The sequence below is a fragment of the Lepeophtheirus salmonis genome, chromosome 4, assembly GCF_016086655.4.
Source record: "Lepeophtheirus salmonis chromosome 4, UVic_Lsal_1.4, whole genome shotgun sequence".
Classification (NCBI taxonomy): domain Eukaryota; kingdom Metazoa; phylum Arthropoda; class Copepoda; order Siphonostomatoida; family Caligidae; genus Lepeophtheirus; species Lepeophtheirus salmonis.
This window is the reverse complement of record NC_052134.2, coordinates 22,700,956-22,726,352: the sequence shown is the minus strand read 5'-3', so window position 1 is coordinate 22,726,352 and position 25,397 is coordinate 22,700,956. Positions and strand designations below refer to the sequence as shown.

At 32.6% G+C, this 25,397-nt stretch overlaps 1 protein-coding gene across 4 annotated transcripts in view; it reads left to right on the top strand.

Annotated features, from left to right (window-relative positions):
* The window catches only part of sigmar (Tumor necrosis factor alpha-induced protein 8-like protein sigmar), a 59,550-nt gene that overhangs the window by 9,487 nt on the left and 24,666 nt on the right, over nt 1-25,397 (top strand). Inside the window, exon 1 of one of the 4 annotated variants that reach the window (XM_040709747.2) lies at nt 17,926-18,085. The exons of the other annotated variants lie outside the window; for them this stretch is intronic. The gene's annotated coding sequence lies outside the window, so the exon portion shown is untranslated. Of the gene's footprint in view, nt 1-17,925; nt 18,086-25,397 lie in introns of those variants that run through there. 4 annotated transcript variants of the gene reach the window in all.

Here is a 25,397-nt window from a genome sequence, read left to right as displayed (position 1 = left end):
CTGGACTACTTGAAAAAAATGTAACTTTTGAGATACTCCAGATGACCATATTTCTTTATCATTTTTCCTCGTGACGTTAGCATTTTTTTCTTCCCTTTGCAAAATTAACCTTATTAATTCAATTATAGTGGTTAGTTCGTGGAGGTTGAGGAGTGTAGTAATATTTAAGTAAACTCAATTCTCCTAGCCAATAAAAAAGTGCAAATATTGCTGATGTGGTCTTTCCTACGCAATTGAGCTTGTGATGCAGAGTCTGTTCGAGTAAATCCTGGACCACATTTATGTACAGGAACAGATAAGTGCAGATTGAGCAAGAATTAATTGTTGAAGATCAGCGAGAATTTATTAGACCAATATACATGGAATATAAAATATAAAGTTGTTAAGTTAGTTATAAAGTGATATTCAATATTTGTTATGAAAATCCAGTGTAGAATGGGCATGTTTAAAAAAATAAATTGATAACCAACTTGGTAACCCTGACAATTTCAAGAATGTTATGGAGTAGAGAAAGAATAATGCTAATGACGTTTCATTGGATCAGCTATAATCAGCTGTGACAAGGTAGGAAAGAGAAAATTACATAAACAAGGACATTTGCCAGAATTACTCCGATGTGCATCCTCGATTCTACTCTGAGTCCAACAAGGACTTTCAATTATAACTCGGCAAGAAATCTTCAGTGTTATGCTCTGTCTTTTATGAGAACACACGAATGTTCAATCAGTTTTCGAAAATAATTGAATTTCTCTAGGAAAGGATGTTCACTACTCGGGAATTACATAATAATGACAACTGCTAGGGGGAAAAAATCATTCTTCAGATTACGGATTAAAAAAAAAAACAGGTTGGCTAAAAAATTCACAGGATTTACATCACTGTTCATTATACCTTGAAGTGGAGTCCTGGACAGTGGGTGCAAAATGTTATTGGATAATTGTGTTAATGTTGTATTTATGTGGGGATCCAAAACTTGAAGTAAAATCTAATTACTATTGTATCCCGTTATTTTTAATTAAGATGCTTCATTGCGCAACCAAACGACAGATGAAACAAAATAAAACAAGATTTGTGCTTGTTTTATGTCTTTAAGCGGTGTCAGTGTCAAGAAGACTACAGAGACCATCGGAATCTCCATCCCTACAAAGTCAAAAATACTGCAGCAGCAATATGGCTAACTTCTGGGGAGCTCCACTTGGCCCTTCTCCAATCCTGACATCAGCCCTCTGGACTTTGCAGTTTAGAGCATCTTGGAGAATAAGGTCTGCCACACCTCTATTCCAATATTTGGATTCACTCCGAGCTGCCATCATGACGGCGCGATACGCCATGGACTCGGCCTTCATCGTCAAGAGCTCTCAATCTGTTCACCGGCAAGTTGAGACTGTTATTGTTTCTCAAGGCGGACATATTGAATTAATAATATAGCTAAATATGGTATTTAAACAATTTACATAATGGATTTAGTATTTTCTTTTCTCGAATCCATAAAAAAATCCTGTTTCTCGTAACTCAGTCATGCGATTGTAGTATGTTTTGGGTCCCAACTCTGTTAGTGGGATAAATCATCATCCATGGATTTAATAAATGTAAATATATTTAAGGGAAATCCTGGTGTTTACATTATGATACATATTTAGTTATTTACTGAGTAATCTCTCTGTCTTTTATCGATTCCATTGAAGATGAATGTATATAATATATATTTTAATATAGGATGTATAGCTAATCAATCAAAATTTTGTTTATTCGAAAGAAAAATTTCCAGAGAGGCAAATGTAAAGAAAAAAAAAAAAAAGAGGTAATATTATCATTTACTTAATCTTTTAAATCATAAGTGCTTCAGTGAGGGAGAATGTTGTATTTTTTTTTATTCTCATTGGAAATCAGTTATTTGTGAAATTCAATACAAATAACATCATATTACACATCTTAAATAAATAATAAGATATTGTTTACACACGTTTTCTTTATTCCTCTTCTTCTTCTCTTATGGGATTTGGCATTCCTATTATAAGGTAAGACGTGGACTACACGTTGAAGCTTTTGTTGTTCATCGCGGTACCTATTGAGTAGTTATTTAGCTAGTTATGGGTAATCAAACTATTGTAGGCATGCATATTAGGCCGTCTCGTTTTTGGGCTCATATTTTTCTCCCCTTGTACAAATAATTATTCTGTTAGGGACAATCTAAAGACGTACTCGCAAAGTTTGAAGCCTCTCAGACCTTTTTTGGGGGTTTATTTTTAACGGATTTTTTTCATGAATGTTTATCTACTTGGCAATCAAAATCGTGGTTTAATAACGGTTGGACTCGACGACGATTCTCTTCCCAAGCGGTGTGCATCTTTGGTATCAAAATGACTGAAACGGAATCGACGGAACAAGCCTCAAATGTTCCCATAATTATTTTTTTAATTTTCCCCAGAAGATAAAATCTATCTACAGGCGGACGAAAATATTAATCTGGATAATCAGGGTAAGGTACAATGTTTATACCAGCAGCTTCTTCATACGAGTGGAAGAAGATTTTTTCTTCTTTTTTATGTTGAAGATATACATACATATTATAGCAGTTCAATTTCTCTGTTGCTGTGTATACATATTTATGTGACCAAAAAGGTATGAACTTCATAAGCTGTATTAAGCGGTCCGGCAAGAAGAGCGTCAGCAGGAGGATTATATAGAGGGAGGGGGGCTTAATTTGGGTGGGGGGGATCAAATATTTTTTTAAAGAAAAAAACAAAACAATTCCTTAATTTGGAGGGGCTACATCCCCTTCAGTCCCCTCCCCCTATGGACCCCATGGAGTAAATCTCTTAAACCAAGTTTCCTATTTCGTAACATTTCTAAATTTGAAAATTGCCACTTAGTGGGCTGACACACTTAAAAAAGGTGACTGTTAGAACATGTTTAACTGTATATATGTGAAGTTACTTGACTCAACGTATATATTTACACTGTATTTTTTCCTAGCTGTTGATGTTTTTTCTTCATTCCCTTCTTATCGGGGCTCTAATTGTTGATAGGTTAATAATTTATTATGGCTCTCTTTAAGCTGTGAACAATTATTGAATTATAATTCAATAGTTGGGAAGAATTAGCTAATGACTAGTGTTGTGTCGGTCCTTATTTAGGACTCCGGTCCAGTCCCACTTGTCGGTCCGTAAAGAAGATACAATCTATCCCACGTTACATCAATGAGAATGTTTTTCCTCTTTTTAATTATACCGTTTTATTATAAAATAAATTATCTGACTAAGTAACAATATAATGTTTGTATTATACGGTATTCTCGTCAAAAGCATAATTTTTTTTTTTGCAAGATATGTGCAATAATCTTAATACATATTTCATATATCTTATTTGCCTTTAAAAAACGTTGATGTTTTTATGAAAAATTCCATGAACTGACAGATAAGGACCGGTCCGAAGACTGGACTGTACTGAATAAATAGTACCACTTTTTTTTTTTTTTTTTTTTTTTTTTTTGAAGTAGTAGTTTTTGAGGTATATAAATGTGACGTTGCGACTGATTTTTTTGTTTTTAATTTGGTTTTAAGTTGTTTTTTCTTTTTCTAGACCTGCCAAAAACCATAAAGCAGAAAGGAAAAAAATATATTTGAAATTCCTTTTATGTAATATTTTTTTAAATACCGTTTTTTTTTTTTGTGTGCCAAATTTCAACACAAATTCGATCTAGACCGAACCTATATCGAATTAATTTCCCTTGTTCATAAATTATAACGATCTCAAATCGGCCTCGGATTTTCAGACCGAATACCAACACTAATGACACATGGGGCGAAGAGTCCCGGACGGAAATTTTGAGAGCTGTCTTTTGAAGGGTGTTACTAACTGAAAATGAGATGAATAATAATATTTAAAAAGATAGCGCCATCCATGTATGACACCCAGTACTTTCCAGCCATTACATTGTGGTACTCAGATGAGGGTTGGATTCGATTCAACATTTTCGAATTCGGTCGAAGTTCAAGTAATACTAGAATCCAGCACTATTAATTTTTTATATTTATTTATATTATATAATATGCAAGACTCAAATTGATTTTTATAAATAATAAGTCCATCTTGTAATAATCTTATTTTAGAAACATTGGGTACTACATGATTATTGCTTAATTGAGACGTTTACATTTACTAGTTTATTCATATGTACATATATATTATTAGATTAAGCTTCAGTTAACTACTTATATTAATTGGTTTAATTAACTCCAACCATTATGTTGCAATATTTATGAAATATTGTAAAAGTCGAATATTATTCAAAATTTCCTAACATACTTCTGTCAAGTCTAATCATCGTTCCTTCTCCATAATAGTAAACTATCTTCACTAGACTTGAAATATTCAAATAACCCCAATGTAGAGTTAAAAATTGTCTATATAAAGGAATGTTTGAATGTAAAACAGACGTTTTTGATTTAAGAAATAATATGTAGTAGTATTTATGAAATCATTAAGTAATTATGGATGTGGTAGCATCGAGTGTGTATAGAAGGTGGACATTTTGCACTCTGATGTATATAATACAACAATGCCTTACACAATGCAGTTTAAATTTAATATTTGAAATGTTATTTACTAAAAAATTATATTTGAAATTTTTTGTCAAAAAATTAATTTTTTGAGAATAGCTATGGACTTTTCAAATTTATATCAAAAAAATTTAATTTTTGAAATTGTTTTTCCAAAAAAAATAATTTTTCGTGAATAGCTTTGGACTTTTGAAATTTTTTTCCAAATTTTTAATATTTGAACTTTTTTAACCTGCAACAACTAGGTTAACTCAGTTCGACTCGAAGTCAATCAACTCCAGTCTACACAGCACATGTCACATTGCAATTAAATTAAATTACCGTTAAACAAGCTGCAAATTCCATCATTATAATTAATTTAAAATCATGACTAAATACATTTCAATATGCTTCAATTTGTTAATCTTTATCGTAAAATGCAGAATGAATCTGCTTTTTTCGAATAAAAGCCTCTATTTTTTGTAGAATTATTGTGATATTCCTTTGATGTTTACAGCCACAATTGTCTATGATTTGTTGAAAGAGCAAACATGAGTAGTACATACATAAATAATCAGTAGATATCACTTCCGTATTAATCCTAAAGGCCTCTTTACCAGCATCTATGTATTACGCAATAATATTAGGCACTTTGAATAACTTATGATGAAACATTCATATTTTTACTAATAGTACGCATAATGTAATTTTTTGAAGGTGAAATGATCAAAAAATTAAATTAGACCCTTTAAAAATTTTGGGATGGTGAATCTAATCTTCTTTCATAAGTAAATTATATACAATTACATATATGGATTTTTTTGTTAAGGGAAGATGAGGTCAAAAATATTTCGAATCTGAAGCAACTTTGACCTTTTGCATTAACAACAAAATCCACATTCTATTTAGTAGAATATTCCGTGTTAGTGGTTCTCAAAATGTGATATGTGAGCTTCTTCATGGGGTACGTGAAGACAGGGCCCGCGTAAGGGTTTTTTTTTGGGGGGGGGCGAATTGAAAATAACCAATTTTATGAGTGATATTGCATATTTCTTTCCATTTTAAAAAGCTTTCCCATTTGGTTTTATTTCTTTCGAATCAAATATGAAATAACAGTTTTTTAAGTAGCAATTTTTTTTTCTTTCAAGTCATTACATAAATAATCTATTTGACTTGGCAGCACCCTGCGTAGAGGGCCACCAATAATGGTTTAAGTCTACCTTCTGAGATATTCAATTTGATTATATTGGTGATACTTGGGATATTCTACATATGGTACAATTTGTATAAAGTTTGAGTACCATTGTTTAGCATATTCAGGTATTTCATTTCAAGTGCTCGTAGTATATTTATTGTATATCTTTCAATAAATAATTATCCCAGTTATAAATCTTTATATAAAAGGATGTAAGATGTAATAATCATTAATCCATATTTAGACTCGTCTCCATATCCATAATAAGCATAGGGTCGTAAGTTTTTGGAACTATTCGAGAGATATAAATTTAATAATTCTTTATATTTTCATTTATAATTTCTTTCAAAGTATCAACTGATTCTATAGGATGTCCATTAGTCTTAAGACAGCAAATTCAACTGAATATTTCTTCCAGAGCTGTATATTTTTAAATTCTGTTTGTTGCAAATTCTTAACGCAGCCTCCATTTTTGTTTGTTGTTGTGCTTACAACAGCTGCAACAACCAAGGATATTCCCCTGAACGAGTGCAGTGTTTTCATAGGCCAAAAGTTGGCCTCAGAGACAGTATGGGTAGGCGTCACCTCCTGTGAGATGAAGACGCAATTGATCTTCTTTTCGTGGGGTGTAAAGGTAAAATTCAATGTGTCTATCTGAACATTTTAACAGTCCCAAGTGCTTCCTTAGATATAGGAACATCACTAGGAAGGGTCTCACTGCTTCCAGCAAGACGGAACACCTTCACATATTACATGGTCTGTGCAAGAGTGGTGCCAAACCATTTTGGAGCAAGGACATGTGGCCCCTTCTTCCCCATATCTTTTTAGTCATTCTGAAGAGGGAGGGACTAGAAGCCCGTTATAGTGTCTCCATGGGACAACTTGTCGGAGGAGACTATCCGCTCAGTGTATAAAACAGTGCCGAAGTGTCTGAGAGCTACAATTCGTGGCCATGTGGAATGAACCGGCACTCATTTTGAAGGAAATTTTAGGCTGATTGCTATGCTTTGAGAAATAAATATTTGTGTACTTTCTTGGCTGTTGGAGTTGACTTTAGACTTATGGGTATCCCTATGAAATGTATTTATTTATAATTATTGATGAAAGTTTGATATATACATATAATAAAGATCCAGTCATGTATTATGCAGAACTCATTTTCTATGATCAGTTAATTTTAAGCGAGGCTCTCACTTTATATGGGGTTGTAGGTAACTATTGTTACATTTTAATTACCAACTATTAATGGATGCTATCATTTCATTTTGATGGATTAAAATAAATAGCTATTCTCTATTTATGAGTTACATAACTGTAGTTATTTGCCCTTTATCTTGTGCCAAAGAATATTTTTTATTAATTTTGTAATTATCTTCAAAATAGTAAAACATTACACCATAAATATAGTATCCAACTTAAAAAGGTTCAATCATTGCAATATTTTCATCACATTCACAAGGACTGTTCATTTTTTATTACTTTTACAAAATTCCACCTTGTACTCAACATAACTGGATTTTAAAAAGTGTTTGACCACCTATATGACGACGATTTAAGATGTTTTGTAAAGTTCAATCAGATTTTTCCAATTATATCAGCTGAAGTAGGATTTATTAGCGAGAGAAAAAGTTGTGTAACATGGTTGAATATTAATTATTACTACAGCACCTCTGACATGGTTAAGAGATTGAAGGTTAACCATCATACAGTGTACAAGATCAGAACGCTTATGGAGGATGGATAGAGCCTAAATTTGCCTAGAAGTGTTTACCAATAATAATAAAAATGAATTTATGGCCCAAAGTCTTTCGGCCTCCCAAGTGCCCTGATTTAAATCCTTTAGAATTTTCAATATTGTGGCATATTGATTAATAATAATATTCATAATGTCTAAATAAGAAAGTATTTTTAAGATTTTCCTGTACAACCTCATTCTGATCTATTGTGCATCTATTTGTAGCACAATATATATGGTCAAATCCTTTCCGAACACCCGGTATTCAGGCTTTATCATTAACAAATATAATAAAACCGTATCTTTGCTGAATGGATATCCTTTGACTGTGAGTTCTTTTAATAGTGTATATAGGGATTGATGAGATTTTATCATAGACTTTGCAATGGCAAATTTTTTGCACTTTTCTCAGCTTTTCAGGCTTTCCTAGTCGAACTTTGTTTTCAAGGCTCCGTCTTTGTTTGTGGCTGTTCTATGATCGGGAAACGGAACGTCTAGATAACTCCAACTACGTTTTTGCTGTGATCAGACTAATTCCTGCTTGAAGATGGCAGCCAACAGCACGTTCCCGCCTACCTTGCCTAGGATTCATGACATGATTTAGCAGAATGCACATTACATAAATTGAGGTTGTGAGTAGATATGTTAATTTTCAAGTTTTCAAGTTTTTTGAACGATAACCGAATAATTTCGAATAACAAGGGTTTTTTTCTCAAATAAACTTTATTCTTAAGAAGCATAAAATTTTTTTTTTTGCAAGTAACTTAAATTTAGGAAACTTCATATTCGATGGCTTTTTTAAAGAGAATAATTTTTAGTTTTTAATAAATTACCTTTTTTTTGGGGGGGGGGGGAGGGAAATATTTGGTTGTACTTGTAAATAAACAAAATATTCGATGGCATTTTTTAGAAAATACTTTTTTTTTTACAAATGAACTTTTTTTTAGAAAACATAAGGTTTGATGACATTATTTGTATTTTTTTTTTTTTTTTAAATAATTTTTAGTTAGAAAACATAAAATTCGATGGCCTTTTTGTAGAAGATACTTTTTATTATTTAACGAATAATAGTTATTATTTTTAATCATTTCTTTAAGAGTTCTTTTTGGAAAAATTAATATTTGAGGACGTTCTTCAATGGGAATATTTGAAAAGAATACATTTAGAAAGACCACTATTTAAATATTCTGTATTTGATTATCATCTCTAGTTGTAAGTATCTAACAAAGTATCATTTGCACTGAACGTGCTTCAAGTGGTGTCAATAGGTGAATGATAAGAAAAGAATTTGTTTATATGTACATAGTGACCATCTGCTCCTTCCAACTGGTTTGTGTCTGGCATTTTTTTATTTCTTTGTTAGTCAGTTATTTTTTAACGGACATTCCATAAGATAAACTTCAAAAAATAGCACGTGATATTTAATTATTGCTATTTCTGATGATCTTCTTCAATGGATCAATGAATGAACGGATTCTATATCCAGTGTTTTTTTAAATATATACTTTAGAAAATAATTATTATTATAATCATTAAAACAGTATATTGGTATATTTTAAATATCATTAATTTATTCATGGTTGTAGTGGAGTTGTGATAAATATTGTATTATTATAAAGAAAACTCGTTTTGATGTGTTATTGTGGAATCATTGTAGTTTGTTCTTCCTGTTATATTATTACACAATCTTTTTTGGGAATATACTGATATCACGATGTGACCTTTCAAGGGCGTCCGCAGAATAGTATATATCACAATTTTTTAATATTTTTTTAAATAAAAATATCAATAATTCATACCTATAAAAAATTTCGAATTAAATTTTTTGGCAAAAAATTTGAACACATAAATTTATTGGGGAAAAAAATCAAAAATGAAATTTCAAATTTTTAAAAAGGCCATCGCTATTCACAATGATTTTTTTAGAAAAAATTTCAAATGTTTCATTTTTGGAAAAAGAAAGAAATTCAAAAATCCATAGCTATTCACAAAAAATTTCAAATACTATATTTTTTGCTTTGCTGCATAATTAATTTACGGGCAATTCGTCAGTTATGTGACCCTTTCAAGTTGTTGGTGAATTCTTTATTGTAAGGATATTCACGGTTATACAAGTTATAAATTAAGTTCAACATATTAACGATCCATACAATAATAAGAAACAAGCTAAAAATAGATCAACAGCTGTCCAAAAATATATATAAATGATAAATGTTGGAAGATTCCATTGTGACGAGTTACCCTCATCTATATTGAGTTTTTTTTTGTTTTTTTTAAATATATATATTGTGTCAACTACATTTCAAAATTACTCTACGGGCGAGTTCTTATTGAGTTCTTGATATATTAGGTCTAATAGATAAATCTGGACAAAGTTTGACTTCATCATGATGAATAAGGACGGCATTGCGGTTAAATTAAAGGCTATATATGAGAGGTTGTTAGTCTTGGAAACCATTTGGTTTCTATTTTGGCTCTAAAATATCAACAAACCCCATGGAAGCAACTCGGAAGCGTAACTATTGATGAACTAGCTCGAATACTAATAGTTGCTCTTTGCGTCGATTCCATGGTTGTTATTGATATTTTCACTGCATAATTGGAATTAAATGGTTGCTAAGTAGTGTTGTGTCGGTCCTTAGTTAGGACTGGGGTCCAGTCCAGTGTGCTCCATCCAGTACCACTTGTCGTTCCTTAAGCAAGGTAAAATCGATCCCTCATGACATTCTTGAGGGCGTTTTCCCCCCTAAGGACGAACAGTCCTAAGGGACTCCCCTAAGCACCGATTCTAAGACTGGACTGGGTCGAATAAATAAGGGCCTACACAACACTATTGCAAAGACTCTCAACCTCTCATATATAACACATGGGCTGAAAAGACACGGGCTTAACAAAAAGACACGGTTTTTTTATTTTTTTAAATTGGCTATTTTTAAATTATTATTATTGAATCCCTTTAGGGAGCGTAGTCCCCAGAACACCTTGCAAGCCATTTCTTAGCTTGAACGGCATTTTTTGTTAGACCCAGTCAGTTTTCTCCATTAAAAAAGAAATAAGAAATGATGACAATTGATTTGAGATACAAAAAAATTAGACTCATAATATCTTAAAGCGTGATATTGTACACCCATGTATGTATTAGTGATATTGCTTGATTTATTACATAAAAAAAGAATGTGTGTGTCTTTTTTTACGCCACTCCCATATTGAAAATGTTCTAAAACGTGACGACCTCTTATTGACTTTCATAATTATGTAGGACTTAAATCCTCATTTTTGACTCATGAACATGGACTGGCGTACATTATGTATACCAAGTGGGGGAGTTGCTCAAGTTGTAGTGATGTAAATCGTGTGTATATTTTAGCTGGCCCCCCTCTTTGGATTTTTCTAATCTGCGTAAATAATTTTGTTTTCCTCTGCTGTTGTCATTGTTATTTAATATTATTCAGTTATAATAGCACAGCTGATTGTAGCTGATATAATGAAACGTCATGAGCTTAATTAGTTCTCTCCTCCAAAACATTCTTCAAATTGTCAGGGGTTCTATGTTGATTTGTGGATTCTTTTTTTTAATATGCCCAAAATACACACGATTTTCATCACTATCAAATTGTGTGAATGCAGATGTAAAAAATGAGCTCTCAAGTCAGCTATCGGTTGTTGTGTAATATTTGTATACATATCCACACATTTTTTAATAGTTATAATTGAATTTAAATGCAAAATTAATCATAGTACTCCTCAAACCAAAATCAACATGGCCACCATGACAATTTAACACTTTTTTGATGTTGACTATTATTACGAGAAGATATAATTGGTAATTCTCAAAGTAAAATATTAAATTTTTATTTTACTCATCCATCCGACCAATTAAAGGAACACTTAAAAATGGTTTTAGTCCTAAAATGATTTTTTTTTTGAAAAATCGAGAGCGTTACACGGTGAGTTTCTTCCGCGGGTTAACCTCTAGCTGCTTATCAATGTCTGAGGTGAATCAAAGTGTAATCTCCAACCTTTGTGCCCAGAATTTGTTTGCAATATCTTGTTTGATAGATAGCAACAGTTTTTCATCAATATGCTCAACATTATGATTGAAACTTTTGGCATCTCTCACAAATATATATTCACTACCGGGAATGTTAAATATGTACCTCACCTTTGTAGTTGTACTAAGTTGGCTATAAATTGTTCCTCAAAGTGGATTTTTTGTGCATATATGACTTCATTACATTACTCTAGACATTTACAAACCATGATTAATGCTTCTAATAACAAATCAGTATATGCAGCTATGTAATATTTTAAATTATGTTCATGCATTTATACATATAAAATAGTCATGCAAAAAAGACTTCAGGCTCGAATCAGATTTGAACTTCGAAGGTTTAAATAAAACTCATAAAAATCACTTAATTCAAATTATTATCCTTGTATCGGTCCTTAATATGGGTCTAAAATGGATTCTGTTTTTGGTCCTTCATAAACGTATTACATTTTAAAATCCCTATACTAGAGGTTCTCAACCAGTATGCTATGGAGGCAGTGGTATTTAATTATTATTCGTGATGTCTCTGTCCTTATATAAGACTGAAGACTGCAGTCCTAATAACGTATAAAGTTAGGTCCTTGATGACGTCACTCATATTCTTTTTTTTTTAATCAGTTCTGGTGCTGTCTGTCCATGGATCGAGTATATAATAGGTTGGTGAAAAAGTAACTTCGTATTTCTACCCTTTTCTTAACTAAGTATATCTTGTTCATTATTGGCCTCATCTGATCATACGATGAGGTGTTATAATGGTGTGGAACGTATTGCACTTGCTTGTTCAGTCGTGAATTATCGTTTGTCGAGTATGAGTGTATCAAAGGAAGAAATTCACCCTATTTTACATTTTTACGACCTGAAAGAGAAAAATGCGTCCAAAACGACGAAGAAAATTTGCAATTTATACGGGGCCAATACTTTTTCGATTTGTGTTGCGCAACAGTGGTTCAAGCAATTTCGTTCTATTTTAGGGGAGATGAATAATGCGCGACACACTGGTACAATGATTTGGACACGTCCTTAAGATTGAGTAGTTCGACACTATTTTGGGTAGAATATGTACCTAAAAATTATTCAAGTCTCATATTTAAATGTTGGTGATGACATAATCAGAGCTTTGAAGGACTTGAACTCACGACTTGAGCTCGCGAATTGCACTCAAGTCTCATTAAATAGACACGACTCGTGACTCGACTTGTTATAAGACTCGATACATGCAAAAAAAACCATGAAGTACGCTTGAAAAAAATATGTTATCATATTGTGTTTTTAAGTGGCATTGACATTTTTTTATAGTGCAGAATTCATTTTTGTTATGGTTTTTTTAGATTGACATCATTATTTTCTTCTGACTGAAGAGTCTCGTTTCTTTTTGAATCAACCATAGAAACGTACTTATTTTAAAACATGTTCATCAAATGACGTAAACGTTATCTAATTATAGCTTGCATAATGTTGGCAAAATGGAATAATTTATTATTACATGATCAAGCTATGTTGATGTAGGTATATTATGAAGCCAAATAAAGGGTCGTATTGTGGTGTTATTTTGTACATTACATGAAAAAAATACAAATGGAATTGTTAGCTTTTTGTAATATCATACTCTGAATATAATGTCGTGTCGTACAAATATAGATGTTTTATTAAGTCAAATACGGTAAATCAATATAAGATCAATCTTGTTTCCAGAACTGGTCTAGAATTCATAAAAAAAATATAATGGACTGGTACATAATTCCGGATTTCAAACGGAAATTCATTGTATTACAGCAGAAGTTCAGAGCATCTTATGCAAATTCATATCCTAAAGAACGAAATTACCTAATAATTACCGGGAGGTCCATTGAAATCTGAACACTTACTAATTCAATAATAAATGAAGGCTGAATTCATTTCACATTTCGATTTAATAACACATAATCAATTAGTTACGGAACAAAACAAGCTCTCGGACATTTTTTTATTATAAGATTTTAATAGTAGATTGATATCTTAAAAAAACGTTCAAAATACAGTGATTTAAAGATTAAGTATGTACTGTTAAGGCCAAAACTTCAGAAACCTCTAAATCCTGAACCGGAGGACAGAAAAGGCTGAAGTTTTGGATTTATGAATTTTTAACTAATATTAAATTATGTAATAAATGTGATTGATTTTTTCTTGTAATGACCCTGTTAAAAGTTTGTTTTGAGTTGTCTTTTCTTGATTCCATGAAAATCCTTTTTTGTAATTTAGTCATGCTTCTGCAAGTTTTGTGTCCCCTTACTATGATACTCTTTCTTTGTTTATGATCACTAATATGTTTTTTTGATTTGGTTTCCCAGAAGCTGATTTTATTAAGGTTTTTCCCTCTGGCGAATTAACCTCTTTTTATGTTTATTTGAAATGTATGTTTAATCAAGTTTTAAGTGCAGAGAAATAATTAATCCAGATTTTAATGCTTAATATTACCACAAAAGCAGAGTGGTTAAAGGGTTCTTCTTGATTCAATAACTTTTAGATGAGTACTTCTTATATTTAACACTTTACTTTTGATGCGTTTTCCACTCATAGAAGGTCTACCTATTTCAGCCTTTTTTGGCTATCTTACCTTACTCTTATTTTCACGGGCTCTCTGAATCAAACATCTTTCAAACTGTTATATAAATGATAAATTGACAAAAAATAGGAGAACTAACTTTAATTAGACAATTATCTACTTACGTCAGTGGCTCTCAAACTTTTTACTTTGATTACCACTTGAGAAAATATCAAGATCTTGGAGACGCGCCATTATGAATAAACTGATTATGTGCTATAACGGAGGCTTAAGCTGTTTATGACGTTTCCTCCACACACCACTAGGAGAATTCGTGTACTACCAGTGGTACATGTGTACCACAGTTTAAAAACCACTGATTTACATCATTATCCAGTAGGGATTAAGTGTGCATTTGATTCATGTTAAATAAATAAGCGTTCAGAACATTGATAAGGAAAAAGAATAGAGAGATCCACAGTTATCCAAAACTCCATGGAAATAATTGATTTCTTGCTTTGGTATTGAGACTATGTTTCCAACCAATAATAGTTTTCTTTTTTATTAGAAATATCGAATTTCTAAGCTTCAAATTACCTCTATGAAAACTATGTTACCCCTGATGAAAAAGTTATATGTAATTTTGAACCCAGATTAATGGGAAAAATGAAACTAGAAATGCTTCATTCTTTATTCACTTGTTTTTGTTTTTTGCAAGATGTTTGACATCTCTGTCTACAATCAACAAACCGTAAAATGAGGGGGGAGGGAATCTTAAACAAAGACTCTTCATGCAAAAATGCACGGGAGTACTACATATTTAGTATTCTACAAATAAAGTTTTCCGCCAGAGATTACTGAGTGGGGACCCAAACCTTACAACACCATGACTCAATTACGAAAATCCTGACTTATGGAATCAGGTAAGGACAACTCAAACCGGTTTATGATATATTTAAATATTATCATTGGCTATATTTTTTATTGAATATGTCCTAGACTAGCCATAAATGCCTCGACATGCCAGCAAACAGATTAACAGCACTTGACGATGAAGGCTGTATCGATAACGAACAACACTGTGATGATGGCAGCTTGGAGGAATCCCAATTTGAATGAGAGATGCGAGAGACGCTCATTTTCCAATACACCCAAACTGCGAATTCTAGGGTGTTGAGGTAAATAGTGGAAGAGGACCACATCGATGCTGGCCAAAAGTCAGTTTTGGTTCTTCTTGGCTGTATGGGAGGGAGATCCCTCATCCTTCCTGATGTTGGACCCAATCCAATGGGAGATGCCGATGGTTTTTGTTTCAGCTGTCGGTTGGTTGTGTAATGAAACCTTGTAGTTAAAAATGACGGGGATCATCACTCTGTAAGTCTTTGCCTATATGATATATAAGGGATAATTTAAAACATGATAACAAATTAGCTCACGTAGAAATCGAGAAGATGCCACTTGAACGTAATTGACGAATTTCCATTCGCGCACTCTAAGCAATTGGGTGTCTCCAGGACCACCGTCTACGCCGTCAGCAAGTCCAAAATGTTGGACTTGATAGAAGGGATCTATCAAAAAGGGTAAACTGGACTCGGATGAGTTAAAGAAAAAAAAGCCCAGACCAAACCCCTCAAGTCCATGAGGGTCCATGTAAGAGATTTTGAGGTTTCACATCAGACTTTAAAGAGAGTTATCTAAAAGTGAGTGGTATGAACCTTGTGTGGGTGGAGAGACCACTTTTAACACCAGTAATTAAAGAAACCCATCTCCTTCGTTTGAAGACTCTATTGAACGAGTCTTTGCTGTTGAATTGAAATCTTTTCTGACACTTTTGGTCCCCCTACAGCCCTGAGGCCAACATCCTCTACTACACTTGCCTTGTTTGTCATCCAAACACTAACACCGAGGCTCTCAAAGCAATTGTCAGCCAGGACTGGGAATCCATGATAGAAGACTACATTTGCAGTGGGTGCCATGCTTTCTACCGCCGCCTGGAAGCCATCATTGCCGTTAAGGTCGGCTACATTTATGAATGAGAGATCTGCCACATATTTATAATATTATTTTGTTGAAATTCTGTTGTTATTTAATAAATTATATCTTGTGCAAGTTTAAAATTCAAAGTGTTAAGATTTTAATGGACCACTCGGTAAATGATAACATGCTATTGAGATTCAAATAATGGTCTTTAAAGTAAATATGAAAATGTTCCTTAAAGTATCAAATTACTAAAAAAAAAGTACTTAATTGTAATGATAGATTTAACTACAAATAGCGACGATTTTAAATGTATTTTTAGAAGGAATTTCAGAAATATTTTAGTTACTTAGTCTTCGTTATTTGCAACTCTAGCCCTTAGTATAAATTATTTATATCAAACTAACTTAACCTTGGTTCATAATGATAATTATTATTACTCAATCAATTCTTGTCGAGTTTTTTTTTTTAATAATATCATCCTTGACGTTTCTTACTAACATTTTTGTTGAATATTATTCTGTGTAACTACGTTTATTTATTTTGAAAATATGTTGACATGATTATCTTTGCATGATTTAATCCTATAGATATATATTTCGATGATATTTAACTTCCTATTAAAATTTTAGGTAGTTATCTAAATTCCTTTTAATAAGCAGCTTTTTATTTCTTCCATTTCGAATTAATAGCAACAACAGGCAGGACCTGGAGGTTGGCGAAGTGCCGTTCCTTACCCCCATGCACCACGTCATCATTCCTAGCACCGAGAGACTCCGCCAGATAAAATCCGGTATCGTTGGCTACCATCTCCCCTAGGCTGGAGGGCGTCTCATCACTGAACAAAACGACGACATCGGCTGGCTTTTTCTTAAACTTGTTGAGAAGAATCTTCGACCTTGCGAGGCGTTTTTCCTTGTCTACTGGCTTGAGGGCTTCACGAGGGGTTCTCTTGTAGACCTTAAGGCCAAGATCTTTCTCAACTAGCCGGTCCATGGTCCTTTTACTGACGTTGAACTGCCTAGAGAGGCCGCTGAGTGAGCTTGCCTCTCTTGTCATCGGCAGACTTTTTCAGGGTAGCAACCATTTCGTCCGACCGTCGGGGCCTTGACTTAGATCTTGTGGTCGCCTCAGGAGTCCCTTTGGCTACGACGCTGTAGCGGTGGATCGGCTGCAGTTATGAACCTTGGCAATTTCAGTGGGAGTTTTTCACCGCGTGGAAAGTTCCAAAATTGCTACTTTACGTCTCTCGATATTATCGGCTGTTGTTTCACTTTTGCTATTTAGATTTTGCTGGAGTTTTGTTTATAATTAGTCAAGACCCTTGCCTCCAAGTATAAACTGGTTTCTAAAAAACACTCCGGATTTACATGTATGACAATAAATAAATCACAAGGTCAAAAATTTGAAAAGTTTGCTTTACATTTACCAAAATCAGTGTTTTCACATTTTCAATTATGTGTCAGATTTGATTATATTTACAACAAATGAATAGACACAACAAAAAATGTTGTTTACAAGGACGTTTTACTGTAGAAGTTTACCCATTATATAATTAAGGTTTATAGTAAATCGTTTTAGTTTAGAGTTTTAACATAACCAAGCTAAATATAAATGAAATCATTTTAATTATGCATTGACTATCTTTAAGATAGTGTCTTAGCGCTAGTGTTTGCATAACAAACTTAATCCACTAAAAGAAAATTTAAAAAACCTTTTAAAAAAAAGTTAATTATCATAAACATGGGTTATATGTATATTATTGAACTGTTTTAAAGTCAATTATACTATATTTTTATACAGTTGGAAGTTTTATAAATAGACCGTTCCATAGCAGCAGTATAACTTTCTACTTCCAAAATTCCTTAAAAAATATTTATTACACTATTTTATTTTTCAGGTAAGAATTACTTGAGTAATTATAGAATGAATGTCTTGTATTTTTCCTTTTCCATATCACTTTGTTTCTCTTTGCCACGAGGACTCATTGCAACTCCTCTAGAACAAATCACCTAAAGCTATCATATAATTATTGTTGTGTATTAAAACGTCCGACCACCGTTAGGTAAGGTCATTCAAAAATGAAATACCTAGGTTATTTAATATTTTTTCTATATATGTGTATGTTAGACTGTATTAAAATGTAAAAAGTTTAGAATTTGGTATCCCAGAATATTTTTTATTTTGCACTTTATTCCTCTAAGCAAGAAAATAAGCATCAAACGTCCGAAAAAAAGGTCCTTCATGGACGTGTTTTGATTTGAAAATCTGTCAAATCAAATTTTGATGTTATTTCTTTTAAATTATGGATTTGAATCAAGTTACAGGATTTTTATCTCATTAATTATTATAGACGCAACATGTATTTTTCAACAATATTAAAACAACTTGTCTCTAAATTGCCCTATGGTATGAGTATTTTACTACCAAGCATGCATCCAATAAATAAACATTCCCTTTTTATACCGCGTATAACGCGCAATTATTTTGATATTTACCTTCATTTTTACTGATCAAATCTCGGTTTTTGATACCAAGTGTCTAATATATTATTATCAAATATCCTTTCATTGTTTATTTATGCAAAATAAGATCCCCTATTTTACTAATTTTTAATTTTAGACGACGGAAACTGTCTTATGAAACTCTTACTTTGATGGCATTGTACAGGTAATGGATTTCTTGAGGGCCTCCACAGAGGATGATACTTGGCAAAGGCCTCATGCTCGACCCTCCCCATGAGATATAAATTGCATGGGTTCAGGTCAGAGATTTTTGCAGGCCAAAAAAAAAAAACAAAAAAACGGGCTCCTAAAACGACGATATTTTGTGGCCAAGACATCCTACACTTTTTGGCCTTGCGGACAGGTGCACTGTCTTGTTGAAAGTTGTAATTTTTTCCTTGGGAATACTGTATCATCTAACGAATGTAAATTAAAAATGTAAAACCATTAAAATGGCAATGCTGGATACGCACCAAGTTGCCCGCGCTTGCCAAACCTTCCCGTGCCGTGTTCATGAGGTTATCAAGAAAAGTGAATTTCATTATTAAAGATTTTCCCAATTCATCTGTACATAACTAGTACAGGGGGGAACGATCAAATTGTCGCCATACAAAAGACGACATAATTCCTGTCTCGTTTGATGAAACCTGTTTTTTTTTTTTTTTTTTTGTATCAGACCAAGTACTAGTTGGCCAGTTGTGTAGGACTCCTAAGAGTGATAAGAGCCCGCTATCATTTCTGAAAGTGACATAATATTCAACGAGCGTGATCAGAGATATGCCATTGTTCAAATCATACTCTCAACCGATTCAAGTTATGGCAACAGGACCCTCCAAATGCAAATCCGTACGATTCAACACTTGAGTGCACAGCTCAGAGTGATGAAAATAAAGTATCTGGAAACGTTTAAGGTCTTTTGTGTGATTTCAAGTGAGGACCACATCATACCACCTCACATCTTCAAAATTGGATTGGGAATCAACACCAAAGTGTACCTGAACGTGCTGCGAAGTATGGTGATCTCCTGGAGCAATCAGTTGGTAGCTGGCAAAACTCTGCATCGGCCCTCAAGTCCAAAGAGTCCCAAGCCTCGCTTCAGAAGAAGTGCTACGAGTTTTTAACCTTCTCTCAGTTCCCCTCCCCCTCCTGAATCTGTTGGACTACTTCAGGGGGTATAAGCCCAAAACATCACCAACATTACCTCCACAACAACAAAGCCAGCATGATCGCTTCTATCAGCTGTGTATTCGCTGAGCTGTCACCCACCCTTTTGGATAGACATGATCCCTGTTTCCAACCTATATCCAAGGCGGTGATTGAGGCTGAAGTCAAAAAAATATTGAATAGATGTCAGCACTTCTACATAATCAATGAACATGAATTGATTTTTTCAATAAAAGTTTAAAAATAAAGCTGTATTGATGTGTTTTTTAGGTTGACAATTTTATCGTTTCACCCTGTAATAGGTATCCACGTAATTTGTTGTATTTAGAGCACATAGGCAGAATCAAATGAGATTCATTTTCCTTATAGGTATTTTTAGCTTTTATTTTGAGATAAATGAAAAAAAAAAAAAAACTTTCTCAACATCTTTCGGTTGATGAGGAGGTGATAAGATCAGTTACCGTTTCTTTTTCATTATAATTATCCAACTTTTTTATTTTAATTATTCCTTAAAGCTCATCAATTATACTCTTTTTTTTATTATTATTATTATATCATCTGTTTGACCATTTTATTAATTCGAGTTTTGTGTAACTTTCTAGGAGGTGAAATTTTCTATTAATTAGGGAAATCGGTATTTTTTTAAAAGTGCCCTTATTTAGGAAAGCTTTTAAAACGTTTACAAAATATTTAAAACAAATATGTTTGGACCCTTTTAGTGCATCAATATACATTTGTCAACTTGGATTTGGAGTTCCTTCAGTTAATTAGATTCATAATAGTAGGTTTAAATTATGGACATATAGGATACGAAATGATAATGAATTTCTGACTTCTCTATATTAATAATATCTATTATTTTAAATTATCGTTCTTTTGAATAATATTTGGAGCACCGAATATCTTAAAATATCCAGAAACTTAATAAATTATATAAAATTACGTTAACTTGAACAATAAAAAAAACAGAGGATATGAATATAAACAAATACTTTTATTTTTGCGTGCCCTCATGCGCCCTTGCCTTTAAGATAAATAAAATGCACCCAAAAAAAGATACAAACATATTTATGTAAATATGTTATTTTGGAACTCCCCATTTCGAGGCTACCCGTATTTGATTAGATCCTGTTTTTGATAGATCATACATGATTTTTTGCACATCTTTCAGCAAAAGTTTATATATATATATATATTTACCCGTATTGATTAAAAATCAACATATAGAACAAAAAAGTTGGTGGCCAGCTCACGATCTCTACCTATAACAAGTATAAAACCTCTTGGGAATTCTTTATTCTACTGAATTCCTATGAAGTTGATAGCCAAGAAAGGAAGCTGACTTTTTGCGAATTTTTTACTCCGTGTTTCATCTATGCGAAATGTATTTTATGATGTAAAAAAATCAGTATCATAGAGGACCTTGACTTTAAGAAATTTGTTTTGTTATACCTGGAGTTGACCGTATTTACTACAAAATTGTCTAAATATTTAGCGTATAGGCGAAACAATTTACATATGTCCTCCTCCCGAATGTCGTGCCTTTCTACCACTGATCAGATTGGATCGAAGGTAGATGGATTTTAGTATATGAAAAACGGTAAGGGGTCAGCCTTAACCATTGTTCTTATTATTTTGTCTTCTGATGATACTTAAAAAAGAATCTGTCATGTCAGATTGTAAATAATATATTCCCTAATATTGAGACTCTTTCTTTGATATAATAGTTTTTCCGGTTGTATCTTTAGTTAACTTTCTTAGGCCGAAATGTCCTTTAAAAAAAAAGAAGGGCCCCCTCAAAAGACGTGGGGCTTTTTCAATTCGAAGTTGGACCAAATTAGTTAAAGGTAGTACTAAAACAGTATTTGATTACCATCACTAATATCCACGTTGGCAAACTACATTTGAGAATGAAATTACTTCTTTCAATAGTACCTACACATATGGGAATGCATATCTTGCAGGTATCGCCAATATTTCTATATAATCTGTGAAAGTTAATGTTTTTATATGTAGTTTGTATTCCCATTCAAATAAGTCAATTCGGTAGAGAAAGTTGAGTAATTTTTTAATATTTACAATATTAATTTGTCTTCAAAGTTGTAGTTATTACAATACCTGATCTACTAAAAAGTTTTTGAAATCCATGTGGAATAATACGCTTGAAAACAATTAAAAACATATGTTGTTGCCATTTAATTAATTTTTATAGCTTCTTAGTAGTGCAAAATTCCCGTAGATATATATTATTACCATGAAGGATTTTAAACTCATTATTTATGGTACAAAATAAACTATTAATATTTATTTGAATTTAAAAATATATAAATATTCTCAATATTCCTTATTCCTATTCTTGGTTTAGCTAGGAGTTTTCAAAGTGTGCTAGAGCGTGTACATGTATATTAATAAAACAAAGTTTTTCTGTATAATAGGGGTTGCTATCTTCGATATTATTAAAGCAAGTTTGTCTGTTCGTCGGCGTGAGACGAATGGTACTACTGAGGTAGGAACATTGTTAATATCACCTGTCAGTTATATGATTTGGGTGGAAAAAATTGAATTATTGGTATAAATAGGAGAATCTTATACATTTAAAACAGCATTAGTTTAGAAGAAATGTCCCAATTATATATAGTAATTCATATATTTATTTAATTATGCATTTAAAAAATAATTTTAGGCAAGAATGCGCATACTTTAGAGAGAGAAGTTAACACAACAACAACCTGTTAAATAGTGTTCGTAAAAAAGAGCTCACGCAACATCTTTTTTCTGATTTCTAAACCTAGCTTTTTCATTACAAACATGTCGTCAACTCTGTATAGACGACGAAACAAGGGATCATTGTTTCCTCACTTTTTGAAATACAACAATTAAAAATTACGTGATTAATGGTTCATCAATCTATGACTTCATAACTATGAAATCCCGCTCCCCTATAACACAGACTTTTCAGTTGGTTTTGGTGCTTCTGTTCCATCTTTTCACATTTTTTGTACGACCCCTAATTTATATTATTAACTATTGTTTAAACTACCCACGACTTATAAATATATTTTTTTTTTTTTCACGTTTGGAACGAAATTTACTCGTCCAATAATCTTTAATTTATTCGTCTTCTACTATACAAATATGATGCTTAAGATGCAAATGTTAAATATTATAAATACACTTTTTTTAATAACTGTACATAAATTAATTATGCATTCTCGATATTTTAATAATTATATACCATCAATATTTTTTTTTTTTAAACGGTGTTTTTTTTTTCTCGATAACAGTTTGTTTCCATATTTAATTTTACCTTGATATCATATATGCCATTATCCGATATATCAACGAGTTTTGTGTGAATTAAAAATAAATAAAAGGTGGAAATTCAACGAGAATAATTAATTTGATTGGTTTCAGAACGAATCATACAGCCACTGTATAACTCAACTGAAGAATCATGTATAATTGAATTGAGAGCTACATTTAACTCTCATATTTTATACTTGGTACTCGACCATAATTTTGGTCAGGAATCGATTTGTTCAATGGCTAATAGTAATCCCTCTTTTTATTGGGTAGAATTTATTCTAACATAATTTGTTACAAATTCCTTAATGATGATTGACTTAGAAGAGAGATTGAACAAGAATTGAGTTTGTATTTTTTACACTAAATTCTGAATAGTTTGACATTGTAGTAACATTTATTGTGAAATAACGAGTGCCTATTGTAGTTATAAATGAAATTTGACTTATAAGTTTTTTTATATAAAGAAAACCCCACCGCAGACTGTCGGAAAAATACCTGTACGAAGTCATTTCCCGTCCCCTAACCTTTGACCTTTAATATTGGTCTGGATATTCGGTTGTGATGTAGCAGCAGTTCCGCTAATTCACAGTGGCATCAAGGGTGAAAAATTTTTACATCTTAATAGAGCAAAAATTTCCCCGAATTTAGAATCTTTTTTGATCCTAGCAACTGTCTGAGCTTGCTTTGTTCAGAAATAATGTCTTGTTGTCTTCCTCCTTAATTTTCCATCAACGTCATTCCGAACTGAAACTAATAAAATGTGTAGCACTAGATAAGATCCACCCTAAATATACATATACTCAAAACATTTTGTCAAAAATTGTCGAATTTTAAATGAATACTTAAAGATCTGAATAGTTTTTATTTTTTATTTTTCTCAAATATTATCTGGATTCCCAAATGTTATATTCTGTAACAACAAAGATATATTCATATATTAATCTGTTGAAATCCATTACTAGAATATGAACTTACCTTAAATCTGGTTTCCTCCTGTTAGATGCAAAAAAACAAAAAACAATCTTAATGATAGTATTTGTTTAGATCTTTTCAGTTTTTGACGTAGGTAAATGAAATATTATACCTTTGTACAATTTGCAATAAAATCTCTTCCGCCTCCATTCCTTTATTCAATATGTTATTGCAAAAAAAAAAAAAATTGCAGTCATTAATACTGAAGTCGTAGTTAAGGTCTCAAATAACAAGGGAAAATAATATATTAATTTATAAAAAATGTATGTTGGCACTTTAAGCTCAGCATGAGGCGTCTTTGATACGGTAGTTGAATAATTGCACACTAGTTTCATCTTCTTCTACTGAAATTTAGGCACTGTCAGGATTGACTGTAGGCGTCGAGTCAAATGTGAATTAGAGCAACTTTTTCCCTGAATTACGTCAATACCACCATACCGAGTGGTCCATTATAATCTGACCAATTATAATTTTGAGCTTCAATAAGATATAATTTATTAATTAGAAATAGAACTTCAACAAAAATTAATACTATAAATAGATGTCTGTCTGAACTCTCTTAATCATTAGTGTAACCGCCTATAGTGGTAATCAAGGCTTCCAGGCGCAGCAGAAGGCCTGCCACCCGCTGTGGATTGTCTCCCTCTGTTGGCTGACAGTGGCTTTGAATACATCTATATTTGGATGACAGCCACTACAGACCTTCCCCTCGGTGTGCACCCAATGATAGTTCAAAAGAGTCTTGCAATGGAGGAGAGATAGGTTTCTTTCATTATTGATGTCAAATGTAGCCTCAGAAGGTTCTCTCCAACCACTATTTTTGATATCCCTTAGATAGTCTGGTGTGAAACCAACTTGGACTTGAGATGATGAGCCGGATCTGTTTTCTTTAACTCCTCCGTCTCCAGTTTGGACTTTTTGATAGAACCTTTCTTCCTCTCGAACGTTTCGGGCTTACTGACGGCGTAGACGGTGGTCTTGGAGACACCCAACTGTTAGGAGTGCGAAAATAGAAATTCATCGATCACGTTCAAGTGTTACTTTCTCGACTTGCACGTAAGCTCCAGAGCTCAGGTTTGTTTTTGTTTTGTAACTAATTGTTACTTTCAATCACTCAACCTTCATGCTCACATTTCAATGAATAACCCGGTATACCGGGTAGTGCAAAAGTTTTGAAATATTTTTTAAAGCTTCATACCTCAACGTTGTATATACTACAACAATTGGATTATTTTACCCTTCTAAAGCGTGGCCAGAGTTTTTTTTTTTTTGTTTACGTTAAATTCAAAACATCACCTCCGGAATGCCTCGAAAAACAGTGATTGTGGCCAAATATCGCTCAAATACAACCGTCTACCTCGTCAAGAATAAAGATGGGACGTATCCACATTGTTCGGAAGCGGGTCAGTTCGGATCCTTTGCTGTAAATAC